The sequence below is a fragment of the Nicotiana tabacum genome, chromosome 6, assembly GCF_000715075.1.
Source record: "Nicotiana tabacum cultivar K326 chromosome 6, ASM71507v2, whole genome shotgun sequence".
NCBI lineage: Eukaryota > Viridiplantae > Streptophyta > Magnoliopsida > Solanales > Solanaceae > Nicotiana > Nicotiana tabacum.
Window position 1 is genome coordinate 7,552,105 of NC_134085.1, and position 11,965 is coordinate 7,564,069.

Consider the following 11,965-nt stretch of genomic DNA (forward strand, 5'->3'; position numbering starts at 1 on the left):
ATACTTTTGAATGTCTGATTTTTGGCTACGATTATGTATGTTAATACTAATATAGTCGAGTCGACATGTGTCGTCAATTAGTTTCAACTGTCCGAACAATAACAAATCGACTTACTTCTGCTAAGAATTTGTTGAATCAATTAAGAACCAGTTTTGTTTACTTATAGCTGTTGATTTGGATCAGTAATGTAAAAAGGATGTTTGGTTTAAATGTTGAATTGGAGGGCATGTGCACTCGTGCACAGCATGTGCATTGGTGCACCTCATGTGCTTTGTGCACAACCTGTGGCCTGCATAAAGGTCTTTGTTAAAGTTTTAAATAATTTGACAGCATATGCTGTCAGATAGATTTTACTGCCCATACCTTGCTTTAGTTTAAAAGTATTAAACCTTTTAAAAGTTAAGTCTGCCAGGGAATGTTGATGGGGTTTAATACTTCAATAACTAATTGGAATCTAAAAATGAAAAAGGGCACATGGGAAGGGTACTGTGATAGCCCAAACAGGCTATTAAAAGGGGTAAGGAAGGCTTATAAAAGGGGGATAGATAGACAGAAGAGGAGGAGAGATACATAGAGGGAGATAGAGACTGGACCTTAAGAGCTGAAAAAGAAACACACACACTGTGAGGATATACAGAATTAGAGGGGGGAAAGAAAAATACACACACACTGTGAGGATAGAAGAGAAAAGATAGAACTGATTTTAGGAAAACACAGATAGAGAGAGGTTAAGAGATAGAAAGTGTACAATCAACAATCAGAAACTGTTTCCTCCTAATGTTATTTGGTTTTCAGTTGTTCAACTTGTTCAAATCAATTCTGATTCTTTGAAGTTCCAGTTGTGTCTACTAGTCGAGTGTTTTCATTGGTTTACTACTGGTTTGGTCTGCCTGGAGTTCTGATTCTACTCCACTAGGTGTTGTTCTCATTTGGCTACTGCTTCTATTGGCCATAGTTGCATTTCTGCACTCGAGCTTGTTCTTGCTGTATTGCTTTGTCTGCTGCTATCCTGCCCTGCTGCTGCTGCTATTCTGTTTTCCTGCTGTTGCTGATTTCCCTATCTTCTTCCTCTTCTCTTTGGTATTTTCAGTTGTTTCCAGGTACACATCTCAAGTCTCACATTGGTGTAGCTGAATGTAACATTGAAAAAGCATGAATAGAAAGATTTGAAGGAGTTATAATCACCCGTTTACTGACTGCCTTTTCATAAATGTTGTTAAGTTTATGTAAATTGTAGTTTATAACTGATAGAGAATACATTATTAAGCTTGTACTATATTGATTTGAACTGTGGTGTTCGATTCGTTTAATAGCATACAGAATGTAAATAGAACTCTTGGAATGTGAAATTATTTAATGTGATTGTTAAAAATTAAATTCACTCTTTCAGCATGTATTGAATAAGTAAGGGCAAATGGCTATTAAACCTAGCCAAATATAATGTGGTTTTGAACTGCCCGGTTTTCGATTTCTTTAGGCCTTTATAGGATTAGTTTGGAATGTTATCGGTAGTATTCTTTAATAAGGAATTCTATTAACCCTGTTTAACAAGTTAATCTAATTTTGACCTAAAGATGTTTGTTCGGATTAAGTGTCGTATTTCATTAGAATAAGCGGATTTCTTCTGTCAGACTAAAGCAATTTTCCTTTGAAGTGTAGTGTTTTCTCTACTTTGTAAATAATTAATCAGGAATTGATAAGAATCCGGATTAGGCAAAAGCATATAGTTAAATTAGCATGTTCCTTTTCTTTTAGTTTTAGGGACAAATGTAACAGAAACGTAGTCGCTTTAGGATACCCTTCTAAAATAAAGAGACGAGCCTCGCCAAATAAAAATGCAAATTGCGGGGCCCTCAATAAATAACTAATCATAATATTTAGAATTCAGGCTAGGCCGTTTAGTGAATCTCATGGCCTTCTCAAAAATAGTAACGCGTTAGACTCTTTAGGCACGGCTTAATTAAATCATATTCTTAAATTCGGGTGCACATTGATGTGACCCAAATCCAAATCTCAACGAAGTCAAAAATGTGTTGACGATCACGGGCGCATTTACTGTGACGTGATTCGAGATGCATTTTCACGACCTTGCAATTCTATAAAAATAAGTGATAATGATAAAAGCGGTTTTAAGTTTAATAAAAGCACGTAAGTCATAACATGTATTTAAATCAGATATTTAGCCTTTATAACAATTTAATCGACCGTGCTAGAACCACGGGATTCGAGGGTGCCTAACACCTTCCCTCGGGTCAACAGAATTCCTTACTTAGAATTTCTGGTTCGCAGACTTTCATTTGGAAAAGTCGAAAATTTCCTCGATTTGGGATTCAAGATAAACCGGTGACTTGGGACACCAAAAGCCAAACCTTTCCCAAGTGGCGACTCTGAATTAAATAAATAATCCCATTTCGAATATTGTCACTTAAATTGGAAAAACTCCACCCGCGCATTTAACCCTTAGGGGCCGGGCGCGCAAAAAGAAGGTGTGACAGTCACAAGTCAAGCTGAGTTGGACTTCAAAGGCAGGGACCTTAGCCGAGGCGCTCATCTCTTCTAAAGCTTGAGCATGCACTTGAGCCCTTAGCTCCTCGTAAGCAGCTCTGATGCGGTTGACGTCGCCTTTGAGGTACTCCAAGGCCTCCTCCTTTTTATGCAACTAATACGGTAAGAGGAAATTAGCCTTAAGGTTAGAAAGCAGCCAAGCACGTACTACATGAAATTACTTGCCCCATCAAATAGCTCTCATAGTTTGAGCTCTGGTACACCTCATATCGCCAATATTGCAGTTCAACTTCCTTCTCCTCGCAAAGGAGCCTAAGGGATCCACCCTCATCCAGAATTTTCTGGAGCTTGGCCCCTTGACAGAGCAACTCAGACCTAAGCCTATCACAGGCATGAACAAGAAAGGTTCAATACAGTAAGGAGGATACGAGATACAAGGAAACTATGCATAAACTCACCACAAAGTGAAGCCGACAAATTTCCTCGAAATCAAAACACACTACAGTTGATCCTGCCCCAGCGACCCCAAAAGAACTGACCTCAGGCACGACATGTTCGCCCAAAGGAACTGTTGGTCGGGAATCAGGCACTCGGGGAGCAGCAGACTCGGGCAACGCTCAATCCTCAGAAATGCGAGTCCGATCAGCACTGCTAAAGGGTCCGTCGCACCACGGGTGTCGATCCCTCTTATAGCCATCATCCTCGGCCCGGACGCCAACTATTCTTTCCCCTTTTTGGGAAAACATTGCCTCTCCCCAAGGAATCGCCCGATATCTGCATACGGCGAATCCAGTACAAATGAAAGGGGAAAGTGTTACCTCGGGTATACGAAGGCAAGACAAAGGCAGCATATGCACATACCTTGGTATTGCGCTCCCCATCTGGAGTGAAGCATAGCTCGCCACCTGTGCTCGTCGCAGAACGAATGGGTTAACAGCCTCCAGACCCAGCCGGGCAGATCATGGAATTCACTCGGTATCCACGAAGTTGTTGCAACAAGGGAGACAACATTATTACTCAACTGGTTTTCGCTATATGCAAAATCTGAAAAAGTGACAAGTGCCTCACTCACGTGCATGATTCCACACTTCAGGAAATGGCAAAAACTCCACAGGGATAATATCGGTCATCCGGACTCGGACAAACCAACTAGCCCACTCTTGATCCCCACCTTCTTCATCATCAACAACGAAGGGCGTGGACGAACGACACCTCAAAGTTAGTAGAACTCGATGATGAAAGGGCCAATATAGCCTGACGAGATGGTCAAGTATGAATTCAAGCCCGACCATCTCCGCGAGGAATCTCATCATCAATGTCGTTCTCTAAAATGATGGATGAATCTTTGCCAGTAACCCGATACTTCAAGCAAAAATCAAGCACAACCCTACAGGAGGGACAAATGCGAAAGGGTATAGGTGCACGCTCAAGAACCCATCAGTGGAGTCCACGATGCCCTTATCTGGGGAAAGCACCTGTAGTGTTACCCACTCGCACCACCCCCAGTACCTCCTCGTCATCTCCACGTGTTCCTTACTTATCAAGGACGATGTCTCCAAAGTGAAATACCCTGGTTCCTGAGCACCAAGGGCAGCGCCCCTCGTCGCCTGCCAGATCAGCTCCGAAGTGGTTCCCATCACTATGGTGAAACTAACAGGTCAAGGCAAGGGCGCGCAACAACATTTTTTGCGCCTGAAGAAATGAAGTACTCCGTGCCAAAGTAGAAAGTTGGCTATCTAAAAGTAGTGAAGTCTTGCCAAGGAGCTGATGCTGCCCCACATATATGCGAGGAGCAACGACGATTCGCCCTCCCGAGGCAAGCCCCGGGAAGCCAACGGCCTTGGTACCAATCGACAGGTCGATACCTAATCCAGAAAACATACTCCAACGAGAAGTCAAGACTCGAGGGGTCGTGCGTATTATCTCCATGCTCTAGGCAGTAGTTTACGTCAAGAACCCCTAGCCCAAAGAAGTCGGGCCTCGGTGAGCTTTAAACGCCGACACTTGACATAAGGCGAATACCTAGTCCTGAAAAGAGGAATAAACACATGAAGCTCTAATCGCAAAAGCTCCATGAAAATCCGAGGAAGCGCCGAAATACAAGCAAACTCTTCAGCAGAAGTCAATCCTATACATTCTAAAAGGGTTATCTACATCATGACCAATAGGGACCCCCGAGTACCCGAAGATGACCTTCATCCGAGATAACGTTCCCGAAATTCGATGCATGATTTCCAAACAAATCGGAGGGCCTCGATATCTTGCACCTATCAAATCAATCCAAGATTGGTCCAAAGTACGATGATGGGTCGGAGGAAAGCCATGTCGATCAGTAGAAGATCAGAATGAACGCTCGCACCCAAGTCAGATATCAGCAGTCAAAAAGTAAAAGAAGGCATTCAAAAGGCCCCGAGTGGTATGAACACATGTAGTTACGAGGCAAAAGTCAAATGCAGAAATCAAAGGAATATATTCATATTCATAAAATTCCATGTACAACAGCCCCCGAGGGGTCATGGAATACGATTACAAAAGACCACGAAGGGTCTCTACACTGAAGTAAAGGAGCAAAAGGGTACATATGGTGAAGGTCCGGGACCTAGTCTAAGCGGTTGACGATCTACTGCGGCGTCAACACCTCCAAATGACAGCTTCCCTGGACGCATGACCTCAAGGAAAATATCTCCCAAAGCGCCTTCGGAATCCCTTCCCTAGCCTTCCACACTGATATCCCCAAAAGATGAACCAAGGAGCAGGGAGGGATGACAAAACACAATAGCTCTCTAAAGCTCGAGGACCTTCTTTGGCAAAGGAAGCCTCGAAGAGACAGCGGACCAAAAAACCCTTGGTCCCGCTTGCAAGGCTACTTTGAATTCACTTCTTGGAGAATCAAGTCATGCAAGCTCTCGGCTTGAAGCAAAGTTCCACGTCGAGCTGGGGTATGTAGGTGAGTAGCTGTGTATAATCTGAGCCCCCATTTTAGCAGCGGTGTATAATCCGTACGACTGTCTACATAAGAGGGAGACTGATTTCCCATCCATCACAACCGCGGGCCAACAACAGCAGCAAAAGCCAACATACCAGCGACCATAGCGGGACAACACGATTACGCTCGATGAAGGTACATCCTGGCAAAGGGCCATAACACGATCTAAGGGAGCTCCTCCAAACAGCCTTGAGGCAATTAGCCCTAAGCATGATGTTCAAAATATAGAAAAAGATTACAAGAAGGGATAGGCATGCATGCCAATGGAGGTACATGGATAGGAAAAATAACGCCAATTCATCCTATTTATAGAGGGCAACGACACGGTTATCGAGGCTCTAGAAGATTGACCGACGAATGGAATTACTGCATCCTTGAAAAAAAAAACGATGATAGTACTTTTACCTTGAGGAACGGAAATGATAGTGTACTAAGCATGAGTCTATCAGATATGTCATCTATCACAAAAGATTGTGCCATGATTCGAATTACCAGCATAATGTCGCCATGAGGTGCTTGAGGATTAAAGTGTCAGAATCATTTCCCATCACTTTGGTATGGGAAATGCGAAGACTATTTGTACGCGGCAAAATTAGAAGACTTGATTTCTCGCTATCAAGATATTTCGGAAGCATGCCCCGCGACCCCGAGGGTAGGAGGTCGTGATCGAGTTCTCGACCTCGGGACTCGTCGAAGCCCAACTCGGAGGAAATGAAGAATGAAGCCAGGACAGGGGGCAAGCCCCCTAGGCATATGGCTATGTCTGATAGGCCCGGCCTACCTAGGGCCTATGCTGAGGCATCATGTCAAGCCATCCTATCACTGTACTTTGTAATTAATCTCCACGTACTTGTACCTGAGTCTCCCCTCCTAAATAAAAGGTACTCACCCTACCTTATAAGGGACATATGTTGCTTTTTTTCTCTAAAAGTGCAATAATATCTCTCTCTCTCTCTTTTCTTATAAATTGTTCATTCTCACTGGCCCGAGGCCGCCTTAGCGTTTATCGTTTTCTTATTTGTTCTTTACTACTTTGCTCAATATTGGTAACATAGAGCTTTGCTTAATCATATTCCCGCCTGTTATCCCATTCCCGATTGCCCTCAGTAGCTCGAGCTCGGCTTGAACCTTGGCCCTAAGGTCCCCGTCGATTGACTTTGCATTCGGGCAACAGGCCCTTTTAGTTTGATTACTGCCTTGTTTTAACTCGCTTTTTCATCCTTACACTTCACGTTCTTAGCATTAACTGCTTTAAGAACTAGCTCAGGAATAGATCACGTATTTTTAGAGTCCCATTTACAAATTTAATTATTGTTACTATTTTCATGATAAACAATGATATCACTATGTTTTTGGAAACAAAGGAATATCACGAGCAAGCCAGTGGAGATCAAAGAGAACCATTAGAAGGCTTGCCGGTGGTTTCTTCTTGAGCGGAGACGTTTTGTACAAAAGGACTCCAGATTTGAACCTTCAGAGATGTGTGGATGCCCAAGAGGCCGGAAGAATCATGAAGAACTACACACAAGAGTATGTGGGCTGCATATGAATGCACACGTCCTTGCAAAGAAAATCCTTCGAACAGGGTATTACTGGATCACCATGGAAAAGGATTGCTTCAGCTTCATCCGAAAATGACATCAGTGTCAGGTATACGACGACCTTATTCATGCACCTCCCTCTTATCTGCATCCTATGTCGGCCCCGTGGCTGTTCGTCACTTGGGGTATATATGTCATTAGGACAATTGAGACAAAAGCTTCAAATCGGCACTAATTCATACTAGTTGCCATCGACTACTTCACATAATGCGTTGAAGCAATCAATTCAAAGTTGTCACAAAGAAAGTTGTGGTAGACTTCGTGCACTCCAACATCATTTGTCGTTTTGGTATTCCTACAACTATCATTACGGACAATGCTACAAACTTGAATAGTCATTTAATGAGGGAGATATACGAAAAATTCATGATCATGCATCGGAATTCTACCCCTTATCAGCCTAAAGCTAATAGTGATGTTGAAGCAGCAAAAAAGAACATCAAGAAGATTCTTAGAAAGATGATCCAAAGTTCTAGACAATGGCATGAGAAGTTGTCGTTTACATTGATGTGATATCATACAATTGTGCGCACATCGATTGGAGCTATACCCTATATTTGGGTTTATGGCACTGAAGCTGTAATACCCACAGAAGTTGAAATCCCTACCCTCCGAATCATTGTTGAAGCTGAGATTGAGGATAGTGAGTGGGTCAAAACTCATCTAGAACAGTTAACCCTGATTGATGAAAAACAAATGGCCGTAGTTTGCCACGGGATGGTGTATCAACAAAGAATGGCTCGTGCCTACAACAAGAAAGTGCGGCCTAGGAACTTTGAAGTGGGGCAACTCGTTTTGAAGCGTATTCTCCCTGACCACCAGGAAGCAAAAGGAATGTTCGCTCCAAACTGGAAGGGTCCATACATTATAAGAAAACTATTGCCAAAAGGGGCCTTGTACTTGGCAGACATTCAAGGAAATGATCCCGAACCAACTGTAAATGCAGATTCAGACAAAAGGTACTATGTTTAATATTTCTGCGGCACCAGTATTATCCGATTGGGATGACGAAGGATTTCATTCTCGCTATCCCAAACACTTCTACCCTTTGCCAACCCTTTTGGCCAGTTACCTTTCTTTGGTTACCCTATTTGAAATCCAAAAACGTTAGTAAAAAAATGAAAAATCAAAAAATCAAAATTCAAAAAAATCAAAAAGCAAAGTTCACCCTGAATTACATTCTACTAGATTCCGAAAGAATACACGTGCAGCCTCTCTCTAGGGTTCAGTCACACCAAGACAAAAAATCCAAATTTCCCTAAAATTTAAACTAGGGAAGATGTTATGATGGTTCGGTAATGATTTCGCATGAAAGGTTTCAAAGTTGTAATTCAATCCAAATTCTTTTTACTCCAGATCATGTTCAAGTCCTTCTGATCAATTGATGAGAATGTTCAAGAGTCGGATCATGCGGTTGTTTGGATCTGATGCAATAGGATGAGAGAAATAAAATGAGAGAGTCTTATTGTTAAAAACCCACACGGGCACCGTAAGGCGATGGTAAGTAGAGAAATTGAAAATGAGAGAGTTTTGTTAGTGAAAACTCGCAAAAAGAACTATAAGGAGACGGAAAGAAGAGAAATGAAAGAGGTCAATTGGCGAAAACCCGCAAAGGGCGCCATTGATCGAGAAGCATTTCATGTCTATTGAAGTCTGCATGCACTCCAGATAGGTTCTTCTTTCCTCCCCCGAAAAGGACACTTCTCTTTAAATCCATTTTCCTGTCTTTTCTTTATTTGGAATCCCTTTCGTTTTAATCCTCCTCCGAAACTAATACAAAGAAGAGATGGCAAGATTGGTTTTACAGGGTTCTACTTAGCAAAAGCCAAGTTCAAGTAAAGGCACCCAGCCTCACTAGGTGCCTCACGTTGATCTCGACTGACCTTGATGGCCGATGCTCCATAGTCAAAAACTCTCGAAAAGGAAATAAATCCAAAATCAAGCTACCATAAAGGCAAAATAAGAAACACCAAAGCCCCACACGAGTTAACCATAATGTGATATTTTGGAAAAATCAGGATACCCGGTTTTAGAAGAGAGATCAGTCACCGAAAAGCCAACAAACAGTAAAGGATATCATCAAAAGAGTCAGGCCGAGATCAAAACACTCTAGGCTACAAAATGAACCACCATTTCAAACTGACAATTTGTTCTTTGATTTGAAAACAGGTGTAATCCAAGATAACCTCGCAAGAGGCAGGTGCAATAAAAGCAAGATGCGCAGAGACCAGAATGGTCCTGCAGAAGTTAACCCAAAAAAGGGAAGTCCCTTTCAAACTCTTCATGCATTCTCCTAGATAGAGTGTCAAAAGTAAATTGAAAAAAGAGGAAGAACATTCAAAATCATGGTAGTGTAGATTCCCCAACCTCTAGCTTCGCTTTCCCAAAATAGGGTCTCATTCCCTAGTCTCTCCCAACATAACCTGGTAGTCTTGTCAATTACAGGATTCCACTCCCTAGGTGATTCCCGGCATAACCCGTGGACCTCCTTTGCATAACCCGAGGACCTTTTCTCTTTTCTGGCATAACCTGATAACCTTCCCCGGCATAACCCATGGACCTCCCCGGCATAACCCGAGGACCTTTTCTCTTTTCCGGCATAACCCAATGACCTTCTCAGGAATAACCCGTGGACCTCCCCAGCATAACCCCATGACCTTTTCTCTTTTCTAGCATTACCCGATGACCTTCCCTAACATCGTGGACCTCCTCAGCATAACACGATGACCTTTTCTCTTTTCCGCCATAACTCGATGACCTTCCCCGGCATAACCCGTGGACCTCCCCAACATAACCTAAGGACCTTTTCTCTTTTCCGGCATAACCTGATGACATTCCTCGACATAACCCGTGGACCTCTCCGGCATAGCCCGAGTACCTTTTTTCTTTTTCGGCATAACCCGATGACCTTCCCCGACATAACCCATGGACCTCCCCAGCATAACCCAAGGACCTTTTTAAATTCCGTCATAACCCGATGACCTTCATCGGCATAACCCGTGGACCTCCTCGGCATAACCCAAAGTCCTTTTTAAATTCCGGAATAACCCGATGACCTTCCCCGGCATAACCTGTGGACCTCCCCGGTATAACCCGAGGATCTTTTCTCTTTTCCAGCATAACTTGATGACCTTTTCCGGCATAACCCATGGACCTCCCCGGCATAACCCGAGAACCTTTTCTATTTTCCTGCATAACCAGATGACTCTCTCGGCATAACCCATAGATCTCCCCGACATAAGCCGAGGAACCTTTTACCTTTTCCGGCATAACCCGGTCGTTTCTCCAGCATAACCTGGCAATCTTTCCAACTTAGGGCCTCGATCCTTAGTTGATTTCATTGTATATATAGGGATCCACGCCCCAATCTCTTTTTCCCAAGGATACACAAGGTTTGAGGTGACCAAAAGAAGAAGTCTCAACAAAAATAAAATAAAAGAAGAAACAAGAATAGAAGTGAGCTCTAAAGTGCAGAAGCGAAGAAAAGTTGCTGACTACCCAAGCTATGGTTGAGGTCATAAGCGTTGCGTGTCCCGCCTTGATCCGAAAAGCTGAAGAAGATAAACCAGTGGTTGCAACTAACGAGCATCAAGATTCAGATTAGAGTCTGCAAGATGACCCAGCAAAGGCTCAAGATTAAGCTTTAGAAGGTTTATATATAGGAATCTTGTAGCTTATAGTTGATAGGCTTAGCTAGTTTAGCTTTTCAATCTTTCATTTTGGTGTAATAAGGATCTTATCAAGCAGAAACAGCAGCAACAGCAGTGAAATCACAGTTTCCCGGTAGTCCCAGCTACCAAAACTTCCAGAACTACACTGACCTGATTCCTTTATAGCCAAGGATATGTAGGCAACCTCCTAAGCAAGGTTTGGTCAGACTTTTTCAAAAGATGCTTCCCATAGAGTTTCAAATGGGCAAAAATCACTCATAATTACTCATTTTATCTTTGCCCGAAAACCCTTCATATTCCGAGCAACGAGGGGCAGCTGTGAGCATGTGATTTTTGTCCTATATGAAATAATTCTATAATATCCCAAGGAAATAAATTTTTGTTATTTATTTACCCTTTTTAGGAATTTTTTGTAGAATTTTATTTAATTGTTTGAATTTTGTCTATATTTAAGTTTTATTTAAGTCATTAAAAATATAAAAATACCATTCATTGCATTTTAGGCTTTATTTTTACATTTGTAGGATTAATCAGTAATTATTTGTTTTATAAAATGAAAATCACAAAAAATGCTTCATTTTTACACTTTTTCCTTTTATTATTAAGGTATTGATTTTTTTTCTTTTAATTTAAGGATTAAGTAGCTTTTATAATTCTTGTAATTAGTTAATTAGTTTATTTTTACATTTTTAGATAATCTAGAATTTTAATTTTAGGATTTTTAATTAAAGAAAAGAAAAGAAAAAGGATTTAAAAAAGAGGTATTTGAAAAGGGTTTATTTTTAATTATATTGGGCTGATTTTTGCACCCCAATTTAGCCCAAATCTGTTCCCCAAACTACCCAATCCCAGGTCCAAATTCGTTCCACCCTATCCAGGTCTCCCATCCCCAACCGACCCTATTTTAACCCTTGTAAAGCCCAGTCTTTGATCATCATGAATCTAATGGTTGGGAACTGATTAATCCCCTACTATATTAGTGCCCGAAACTCCTCCACCCCTAGTCCAAACCCCCTCACTTCACCGTCTCCCTCTCAAAACTCTAAGAACCATAGCCGCCCCAATTTCCTCCGTCGCCTCCGTCGTTGACCACCCGCAGGAAATCGCCCACAGCGGCGCCGATGGTCTAAACACCCCCAAATATACACCATGAATTCCCCTTCACCTCCTAATTCCATATCTCCGACTCTTTTCCCTCGAA